We start from the raw sequence: 10,517 nt of genomic DNA, 5'->3' as shown, positions 1-10,517 counted from the left end.
GTAATAACCCTGTACATTATATATTATTATATTATATATTATATAAATATGCAAGGAAGTAGGATACGGTAAAACTGAATATATTAGTGACCTTGCGGACATCATTATTAGCAACCTCAGACTTTTTGTATTTGCTTTACTTACTTATAACGAAGTACTGTCTGAAGGAAGCCGTGTAAAATTCATTCAGATTTTGATAAGGTTTGAAAGTGGCGCAAAGATTGCTAAGTTTCTTTAAATGTTCAGAAATGTAAAACTGTGCACTTCAGAAAACAAAAAAACGTAGCATCCTACGACTATGACATGACACAGGAAAAGCTGGAATTCATGCAAATAGCTGGAATTAACACTGTGTATGAATATGAAACGCAATGGACTCACAGCCTAGGCATGGGTAAATCAAGTGGTACACTTCCGTTTATTGGTATAACACTGGGGAAATGCAGTCATTCTACAAAGAAGACTGTTTACAAATCCCTCGTGCAACCCATCCGTGAGTATTGCTCACGTGTGTGGTATTCGTGCCAAGTACGACTAACAGGGGATATTGAACGTATACGATTCGTGGCGTGGATTGTCAGAAGCTTGAACGTGATAGGGAAATTCGAAAATCTGAAAAACGAAACGCAAAGGCTCAATCTAGACATAGTGGGGTCAGTGAAGTGAAAAGGAAAAAAAGAGAAAGCCCAAATGGCTCTAAGCACTGTGGGACTTAATGTCGGAGGTCATCAGTCCCCTAGAACTTAGAACTACTTAAACCTAACTAACCTAAGGACATCACACATCCATGCCCGAGGCAGGATTCGAACCTGCGACCGTAGTAGCCGCGTGGTTCCGGACTGAAGCGCCTAGAACCGCTGGGCCACAGTGGCCGGCAAAAAAAGACAAGGATTTCTGGTCAGATGAGTATACGGTAATATCAACAGCAGCAGAAAAATGGTATAACGGGAGTAGTATTCATTATGAATAGGAAGGTTGGACAGAGAGTGTGTTACTGTGAACAGTTCCGTGAAAAGAGTTGTTCTTATCAGAATCGACAGCAGACCAACACCGACAACGGAAGTTCAGGTATACATGCCGACGTCGCAAGAGATAGAGAAAGTATATGAGGATATTGAAAGGGTAATACAATACGTGAGCGAAGATGAAAATCGAATAGTCATGGAGGAATCGAATGCAGTTGTAGGGGAAGGAGTAGAAGAAAAGGTTACAGGAGAACATGGGCTTGGAACAAGCAATGAGAGAGGAGAAAGACTAATTGTGTTCTGTAATAAATTTCGGCTTGTAATGGCGAATACTCTGTTCAAGAATCACATGTAAAAGGCCGGTCGGTACAAGAATATTTCAGTTAGATTACATCATGGTTAGACAGAGATTCCGAAATCAGGTACTCGATTGTAAGGCGTATCTAGTAGCAGATACAGACTCAGATCACAATATATTAGTGATGAAGAGTAGGCTGAAGTTTTAAGACATTAGTCAGGAAGAATAAATACGCAAAGAAGTGGGATACAGAAGCACTGAAAAATGACGAATACGCTTGAAGTTCTCTAAGGCTATAGATACAGCTGTAAGGAATAGCTCAGTATGCAGTAAAGTTGAAGAGGAGTGGACATCTGTAAAGAGGACCATCAAAGATGTTGCAAATAAAAACATAGATACAAAGAAGATAACTGCGAAGAAACCATGGGTAACAGAAGAAATACTTCAGTTGATTTATGAAAGAGGAAGTACAAAAATGTTCCAGGAAACACAGGAATACAGAAATACAGGTCGTTGATGAGTGAAATAAATAGGAAGTGCAGGGAAGCTAAGACGAAATGGCAGCATGAAAAAGTGAAAAATCGAAAAAGAAATGATTGCCGGTTGGACTGACTCAGCATACAGGAAAGTCAAAACAACCTCCGGTGACATTAAAAGCAAGGGTGATAACATTAAGAAGGCAACAGGAATTCCACTGTTAAATGCAGAAGAGAGAGCGGATAGGTGGAAAGAATACACTGAAAGCCTCTATGAGGGGAAAGATTTATCTGATGTGATAGAAGAAGAAACAGGAGTCGGTTTAGAAGAGATAGGGGATCCAGTATTAGCATCAGAATTTAAAAGAGCTTTGAAGGACTTAAGATCAAATAAGGCACAAAGGATAGATAACATTACATCAGAATTTCTAAAATCATTGGGGGAAGTGACAAGAAAACGACTATTCACTTTGGTTAGTAGAATATGTGAGTCTGGCGGCATATCATCTGACTTTCGGAAAAATATCATGCACTCGATTCCGAAGGCTGCAGGAGCTGAAAAGTGCGAGAATTATCGCACAATCAGCTTAACAGCTCATGCATCCAAGTTGCTGACAAAAATAATATACAGAAGAATGGAAACGGAAATTGAGGATGCGCTGGATGACGAAGTTTGACTTTATGGAAGGTAAAGGCACGAGAGAAGCAATTCTCACATTGCGATTGATAATGGAAGCAAGACTAAAGAAAAATTAAGTCACATTCATAGGGTTTGTCGACCCGGCAAAAGATTTCGACAATGTAAAATGGTGCAAGATGTTCGGAACTCCTGAAAAAAATAGGGGTAAGTTATAGGGAGGGACGGGTAATATACAATATGTACAAGAACCAAGAGGGAATGATAAGACTGGACGACCAAGAACGAAGTGCTCGGCTTAAAAACGGTGTAAGGCAGGGCTGTAGTCTTTCGCCCCTACTGTTCAATCTGTACATCGAAGAAGCAATGATGGAAATATAAGAAAGGTTCAGGACTGGAATTAAAATTCAAGGTGAAAGGATATCAATGATAGAATTCGCTGATGACATTGCTATCCTGAGTGAAAATGTATAAGTATTACATGATTTGTTGAATGGAATGAACAGTCTAATGAGTACTGAAAATGGATTGAGAGAAAATCGAAAATAGACGAAAGTAATGAGAAGTAGCAGAAATGAGAACAGCGAGAAACGTAACATCAGGATTGATGGTTGCGAAGTAGATGAAGTTAAGGAATTCTGCTACCATTGGCAAAAATGGCATTACTGGTCAAGAGAAGTCTACTAGTATCAAACATAGGCCTTAATTTGAGGAACAAATTTCTGAGGATGTACGTATGGAGTGGAGTATTCTATGGTAGCGAAACGTAGACTGTGGGAAAACCGGGACAGAAGAGAATCTAAGCATTTGAGATGTGGTGCTACAGACGAATCTTGAAAATTGACTGATAAGGTAAGGAACGAGGATATTCTGCACAGAATCGGAGAGGATAGGAATATTTGGAAAACACTGACAAGGAAGAGGGACAGTATGATAGGACATCTGTTACGATACGAGGGAATGACTTCCATGGTACTAGATGGTGCTGTAGAGGGCAAAAACTGTAGAGGAATACAGAGATTGTAAAACATCCAACAAATAATTGAAGACGTAGGTTGCAAGGACGAAGAGATTGGTATAGGTAAAAAATTCGTGGCGGGGTGCATCAAACCAGTCAGATGACTGGGAAGGGTAGCACGAATTGTCAAAGGTCAAAGGTTTGTTTTTGTTTGATCCATGTGTGTGTGCCATAGAGAAGCTTAAGAAGATGAACAGTCAGCCTCTTGAAGATAAAGTAAGCTATCTCGGCCGGCCGGGATGGCCGAGCGGTTCTAGGCGCTACGGCTGGAACCGCGTGACCGCTACGATTGCAGGTTCGATTCCTGCCTCGGGCATGGGTCTGTGTGATGTCCTTAGGTTAGTTAGGTTTAAGTAGTTCTAAGTTCTAGGAGACTGATGACCTCAGAAGTTAAGTCCCATAGTGCCCAGCGCCTTGCACTCACTAAGCTATCTCGAAAAAGTCTAAGCTTACAAAGTTTCAATAACCAGCTTTAAATGATGACATCTAAGAATATATCGCAAGACCCTACGTGTTGTTCACATAGGGAAAGTGAGGGCAAAATATGATTTATTACAGAATTTATGGAGACATTTAAGCAGTCTTTCTTCCCGCACTCCATACTTGAATGGAATGAGGAAAAGTCTTAATTACTGGTAGGGAGCGATTCACAGTGGTTTTGCAGTGTATAAATGTAGATGTAAATATTCCACTGCATGCCCCACAAACCACTAAAGTTATTTTTCCCCAATCCGCATGCGACTACAGTCATCCCAATGAAAAAAAAAAAAAAAAAAAAAAAAACTGCAGCACTCATCACGACAGAACTAACAATTCTGCGGAAAGTCGGACACTTTTCACTCATGGTAAAGTAACAATCTAGTAAGAATACATCAATTAAATTAGCAGTAAATAAGAAAATCCGTTCATAAATTTTGGCCTATACACAACCGTAAGCAAACAAACTATGTGTGCAAAGTTTATGCTTCTGGCAACTTAAAATATACACTACCTTCCCGAAATATGAACTAAATAATGAAGGGATATGCTTTACTTAAGTTTCTGTAAAGAAAACGACAATTACACGAGATTGTATAAGTTTCTGGTGAGGAAACGTAAACGAAAATGCGATTACAAGGTGAATTTACAATCTCTTCACGTTTCCGGTAACAACATGTGAGGAAAGATGATATTTAATAGTAAACTAAAACACTCATTTATTTAATAGGTAATCTATACTAAAACAACTGTTATTACATTCTAAATAAGTTATCTTAAAGTGAGCAGGGCTGCCAACTGCCCCGTGCTAGTATATATACTCATCAGCAATTTTCTCATCAAGTAAGAGAAATATCTTTCTCACAAATTAAGACGTAACTGACTGGTCTGATGTGGTCTGCCAACATTTCCTTTCCTGTGCATGCCTTTTCAACTCAGAGTAGCTGACACCCAAATCCTGAATAAATTACTGTATATATTCTAATCTCTTTCTGCTCTTAAAATTTTTACCCACTTCGATTACCTCTAGTGCTATGGATACAGAATACCTCCAATCTTAGCTCATTTAACACCACCCTGTTCCTTCTTCTAGTTAGTTTTAGACTTATTTCTTCCCTCGCCAGTTCTGTGGAGAACCTCTTCATTTCTAATATTATTATTATATTTTACTTTCAACAACCTTCTGTAACATCACAACTCAAACACTTCGTTTCCCTTGTTTTTTTCCCACAATCCATGATTTACTTCGGTATCATGTTGTGCTTCTGGATTCTTTACTCAGATATTTCTTTCTCAAATGAAGGGCTAGTTTTACACTATGAGTATTAGATTTCTGCTAGTCTGTTTCTTATGTAATTCTTTCTTCATGCGCCATGCTTCAAAGGAAGCCGAACCTAGTGTGTAGTAAGAGACTAAACGAATATACAAGTAGATATATAACGACTGACATAACACAAGTACACACACAAAATTGTAGTCGCATGACATTCCGCACCTACAGTGTCCAAAGATAAAGGGCATATTTTCCATAAAATTAAGATTTTCAAAAAAAAAAAAAAAAATGGTTCAAATGGCTCTGAGCACTATGGGACTTAACTGCTGTGGTCAGCAGTCCCCTAGAACTTAGAACTACTTAAACCTAACTAACCTAAGGACATCACATACATCCATGCCCGAGGCAGGACTCGAACCTGCGACCGTAGCGGTCACGTGGTAAAATTAAGATTTTCCTTACAGGTTATGTTCAGATATCAACGATCTTTTCTTACGTTATAGGCTTACATAAGACATTATTTTGTACTGCTGCTTTTGTCTGGTGTTTGCTTGATGCAGTGTTTCACAGCGTTGTGCAATATGCTGTGTTTCTTGTAGACGTGGGAATACGAGCTGTGCTGTATCCCCTGCACAAAAAATTTGATTGCGTCCCAGCTCCTATAACACACTTTCTCTTCGACAGGTACTCTGCTTCTCAGTTACTGAGTACGGATGAAAGAAATTTGTTACCATTTGAAATTGGAAATTCTAATCATGCTGTGACTAAACAAAAAAAAGTAGTGGATTAGACACTATTTCACAGACGATGGAGATGTTGAATATTTGTATTAAAAAGCTCCGAAATGGTGCAAAACCACAATATGACATATTCGTCATTTAAAATCACACTGTGCACTGAGTAATGATTTTAAACACCACAACATTCACATACAAGGTATTCTAACGATAAACTGAGGAATTCTTTCCAGATAATTATTTTTTTAATATGAGAAACATTTTCAGAAGAATACGAATCTGAATTTCATTTCTCCTTTCTCAGTAGGTAGCAAGTAGCTGTGAGACTATGTGTAGCACTAGCGTCCATGATTGTGATCCCAGACAAATTCATTACCCAGCTTTCCAAGTTTCAGAAGCTACAATCGTGAACAGTTCAGAATATATGCATATTTTACACCTGTCTGACCCGGCTAGGTAATAGCAGGAGAAAGTACTTGTCACATTTGTAAGTAGGCTGTTTAGGTTTTATCTTTCTAACGCCATGTAGCGCTCTATATGAAAATCACTTGACTGTGGTGTGTGCAGTCTGTGGCTGGTTTGCATTGTTGGAATTTGCTATTGTAGTGTTGGGCAGTTGGCTGTTAACAGCGCGTAGCGTTGCGCAGTTGGAGGTGAGCCGCCAGCAGTGGTGGATGTGGGGAGAGAAATGGCGGAGTTTTGAGATCGGATGATCTGGACGTGTGTCCATCAGAGAGAGTAAATTTGTAAGATTGGATGTCAAGAACTGCTATATATATTATGACTTTTCAACGCTATTAAGGTAAATACATTGTTTGTTCTCTATCAAAATCTTTCATTTGCTAACTATGCCTATCAGTAGTTAGAGACTTCAGTAGTTAGAATCTTTTATTTAGCTGGCAGTATTGGCGCTCGCTGTATTGCAGTAGTTCGAGTAACGAAGAATTTTGTGAGGTAAGTGATTTGTGAAAGGTATAGTTTAATGTTAGTCAGGGCCATTCTTTTGTAGGGATTATTGAAAGTCAGATTGCGTTGGGCTAAAAATATTGTGTGTCAGTTTAGTGTTGATCAGAATAGGTAAAGAGCGAAATGTCTGAGTACGTTCAGTTCTGCTCAGCTGTTTGAAAATCAAATAATGTAAGAGATTTATCAGCACAGGAATACAATAATTTTTCTAAGGGGACATTTCACATTATACACTCAATTACGAAAATGAAATTACTATGAAATATAGACTGGTTTGTGTAATTATAGATTTTATAAGTCCTTGGCTGAACTCTGCATTCGAAGAAAATCTTTTAAAATTGTTGTTATGGAACTACAGTGCATCCGGTTTCACGGTACCTACGTTGTTGTGCAAAGGAAGATCAAGGAATAATGTTCCGTCTACAGAGAGGTCTTTAGAGGCGCAGCTGAAGTGCAGAAACAAGAAAAGGGAAGGATTCCACTGATAACAATTTACTTTCACAAATTAACATTTCCTGTTCAGCTGTTTCTGTCCTAACAACTGCCCTAAGGTATCGGGAGTGCACAAAAGTGCTCGATGAATTGTAACGCCGTAATTAATTTATTGGGCAAGACATAAAATATTCTTCTTAACGTTTCCGGTTTTCCAGTGGGAACACTTCCATGAAAGGAGCCTCTACTGAAATGGCTACATTTGTAATAACGTTGCCAGTGTACCCCATGTTGAAACATTTCGTTGTGCTTTTCGCCCAACACGCAAATCGTGCCCGTATAGCTGGCAAGGATTTTCCACTGTGTGAATGGCAGGCCCTGTTCAGGGTCCGCTGATTTGCATGTTAAATCTAGTAAATATTGGTATAGCGTTACCATTGATCATCATTAGAGAACAGAGTCACTGTCGTGATTTCATTCAGAAGTAATTTGTAGAGTATGACCTCAAAGCTTGCCTTATCAGAAACCTTGAACACAAGTATTTATCTCCGAATCAGTGTTTTAAGAAAGCACTTAAGATATTATTCTTCCGATAAGCCTTAAGAGCCGTTTCTCTATCTGCGTCGTTTTTCCCCAGCTGTCGACTTTGATTAATTGTTCTGTAATACCAAAAGAAATTTAATGTGTTACTTATTGACACTTTTCCTGTTCTAGAACATTGCCAGATTATCATTTACTCAATTACTAAGGCCCTTGTTATTTATTTCCTTTAATTGTTGAACACACTATCCTTTCTACACTGTTGCTAACATTTGACTGGTCAGCTAAGGTATTCTAAAGGTTGAATGTTGTGTTTCAAACAGCCTAATGAACACTTATTTGCTATTACTATATTGTACTGAAAAGTGCAATTACTGGAGACCAACATGACAGCGTCCGATAGGAGTAAAGAAGATATAGTGTCTCTCAATAACTTAAAATACTGATAGGATGGAAGGTATTCGTTTGTAGCGTGAAGTAGTAAATGTTGCTACGGTGTTCCAAAAATATATTTCACGGCTTCGAACGTGTAATTAAATAATGCGAACAGGGTAAGGTCGCCCACGAGCAAATGCAACCAGAGACGGTACGTATCTCAAGCTCACAGCGCATTAAATTACTCCATCCAGTGACAGTAAACAGGCGAAAAAACGTTTTACACTAGAGTCTTATCTGAACAAGTGCCGATTTTGATAAATGGGGTGCAGACAGTCAAAGGATAAGACTTACGAAGGAACAAAAATGTATTCTGAAATGAAAACAAAATAATAACGAGACTGAAGATAACCTGTTCGAGAGGATATACACTCCTGGAAATTGAAATAAGAACACCGTGAATTCATTGTCCCAGGAAGGGGAAACTTTATTGACACATTCCTGGGGTCAGATACATCACATGATCACACTGACAGAACCACAGGCACATAGACACAGGCAACAGAGCATTCACAATGTCGGCACTAGTACAGTGTATATCCACCTTTCGCAGCAATGCAGGCTGCTATTCTCCCATGGAGACGATTGTAGAGATGCTGGATGTAGTCCTGTGGAACGGCTTGCCATGCCATTTCCACCTGGCGCCTCAGTTGGACCAGCGTTCGTGCTGGACGTGCAGACCGCGTGAGACGACGCTTCATCCAGTCCCAAACATGCTCAATGGGGGACAGATCCGGAGATCTTGCTGGCCAGGGTAGTTGACGTACACCTTCTAGAGCACGCTGGGTGGCACGGGATACATGCGGACGTGCATTGTCCTGTTGGAACAGCAAGTTCCCTTGCCGGTCTAGGAATGGTAGAACGATGGGTTCGATGACGGTTTGGATGTATCGTGCACTATTCAGTGTCCCCTCGACGATCACCAGTGGTGTACGGTCAGTGTAGGAGATCGCTCCCCACACCATGATGCCGGGTGTTGGCCCTGTGTGCCTCGGTCGTATGCAGTCCTGATTGTGGCGCTCACCTGCACGGCGCCAAACACGCATACGGCCATCATTGGCACCAAAGCAGAAGCGACTTTCATCGCTGAAGACGACACGTCTCCATTTGTCCCTCTATTCACGCCTGTCGCGACACCACTGGAGGCGGGCTGCACGATGTTGGGGCGTGAGCGGAAGACGGCCTAACGGTGTGCGGGACCGTAGCCCAGCTTCATGGAGACGGTTGCGAATGGTCCTCGCCGATACCCCAGGAGCAACAGTGTCCCTAATTTGCTGGGAAGTGGCGGTGCGGTCCCCTACGGCACTGCGTAGGATCCTACGGTCTTGGCGTGCATCCGTGCGTCGCTGCGGTCCGGTCCCAGGTCGACGGGCACGTGCACCTTCCGCCGACCACTGGCGACAACATCGATGTACTGTGGAGACCTCACGCCCCACGTGTTGAGCAATTCGGCGGTACGTCCACCCGGCCTCCCGCATGCCCACTATACTCCCTCGCTCAAAGTCCGTCAACTGCACATACGGTTCACGTCCACGCTGTCGCGGCATGCTACCAGTGTTAAAGACTGCGATGGAGCTCCGTATGCCACGGCAAACTGGCTGACACTGACGGCGGCGGTGCACAAATGCTGCGCAGCTAGCGCCATTCGACGGCCAACACCGCGGTTCCTGGTGTGTTCGCTGTGCCGTGCGTGTGATCATTGCTTGTACAGCCCTCTCGCAGTGTCCGGAGCAAGTATGGTGGGTCTGACACACCGGTGTCAATGTGTTCTTTTTTCCATTTCCAGGAGTGTATTTTAGCACATCTGTAAAACCAAATATGCTGTTAGGTAACATTCTGTACTGTGTTGCTCTCATTCCTGAGATTATTCTGGTGATGACGCACTGCAAGTTTCATGTGGCACCTACCATATTCAGTTGGGCTCATGTTAGCAGTTACAGCAAGTAATTCCATTCGGCTGATTCCTGCACAGTAGGTCAGAACATCCTAACCTGAAACGACGATGGTGCACAACTTTCAAATTACTTTCAGTCGCGATGAGAAGTGTCCGACATCCGTACAGGATACCGGCTATAATTAGACATGCCTACTAAAGCCGTGAAACTTCATGCCTCAGTCACGCACTGCTGCCGAGCCGCCTCCAAATTCTTCTACTGCGGTCGTCAACTGTCAGTCAAATACTGTACTCATCGGTGAAGATAACGCGATACCATTAAGCCAGGTTCCAATCAAGGTATTCACTAGCCCACTTCTTCACGCGCTA

The sequence above is a fragment of the Schistocerca serialis genome, chromosome 1 (assembly GCF_023864345.2).
Source record: "Schistocerca serialis cubense isolate TAMUIC-IGC-003099 chromosome 1, iqSchSeri2.2, whole genome shotgun sequence".
Lineage (NCBI taxonomy): Eukaryota > Metazoa > Arthropoda > Insecta > Orthoptera > Acrididae > Schistocerca > Schistocerca serialis.
This window is presented reverse-complemented; position numbering follows the sequence as displayed.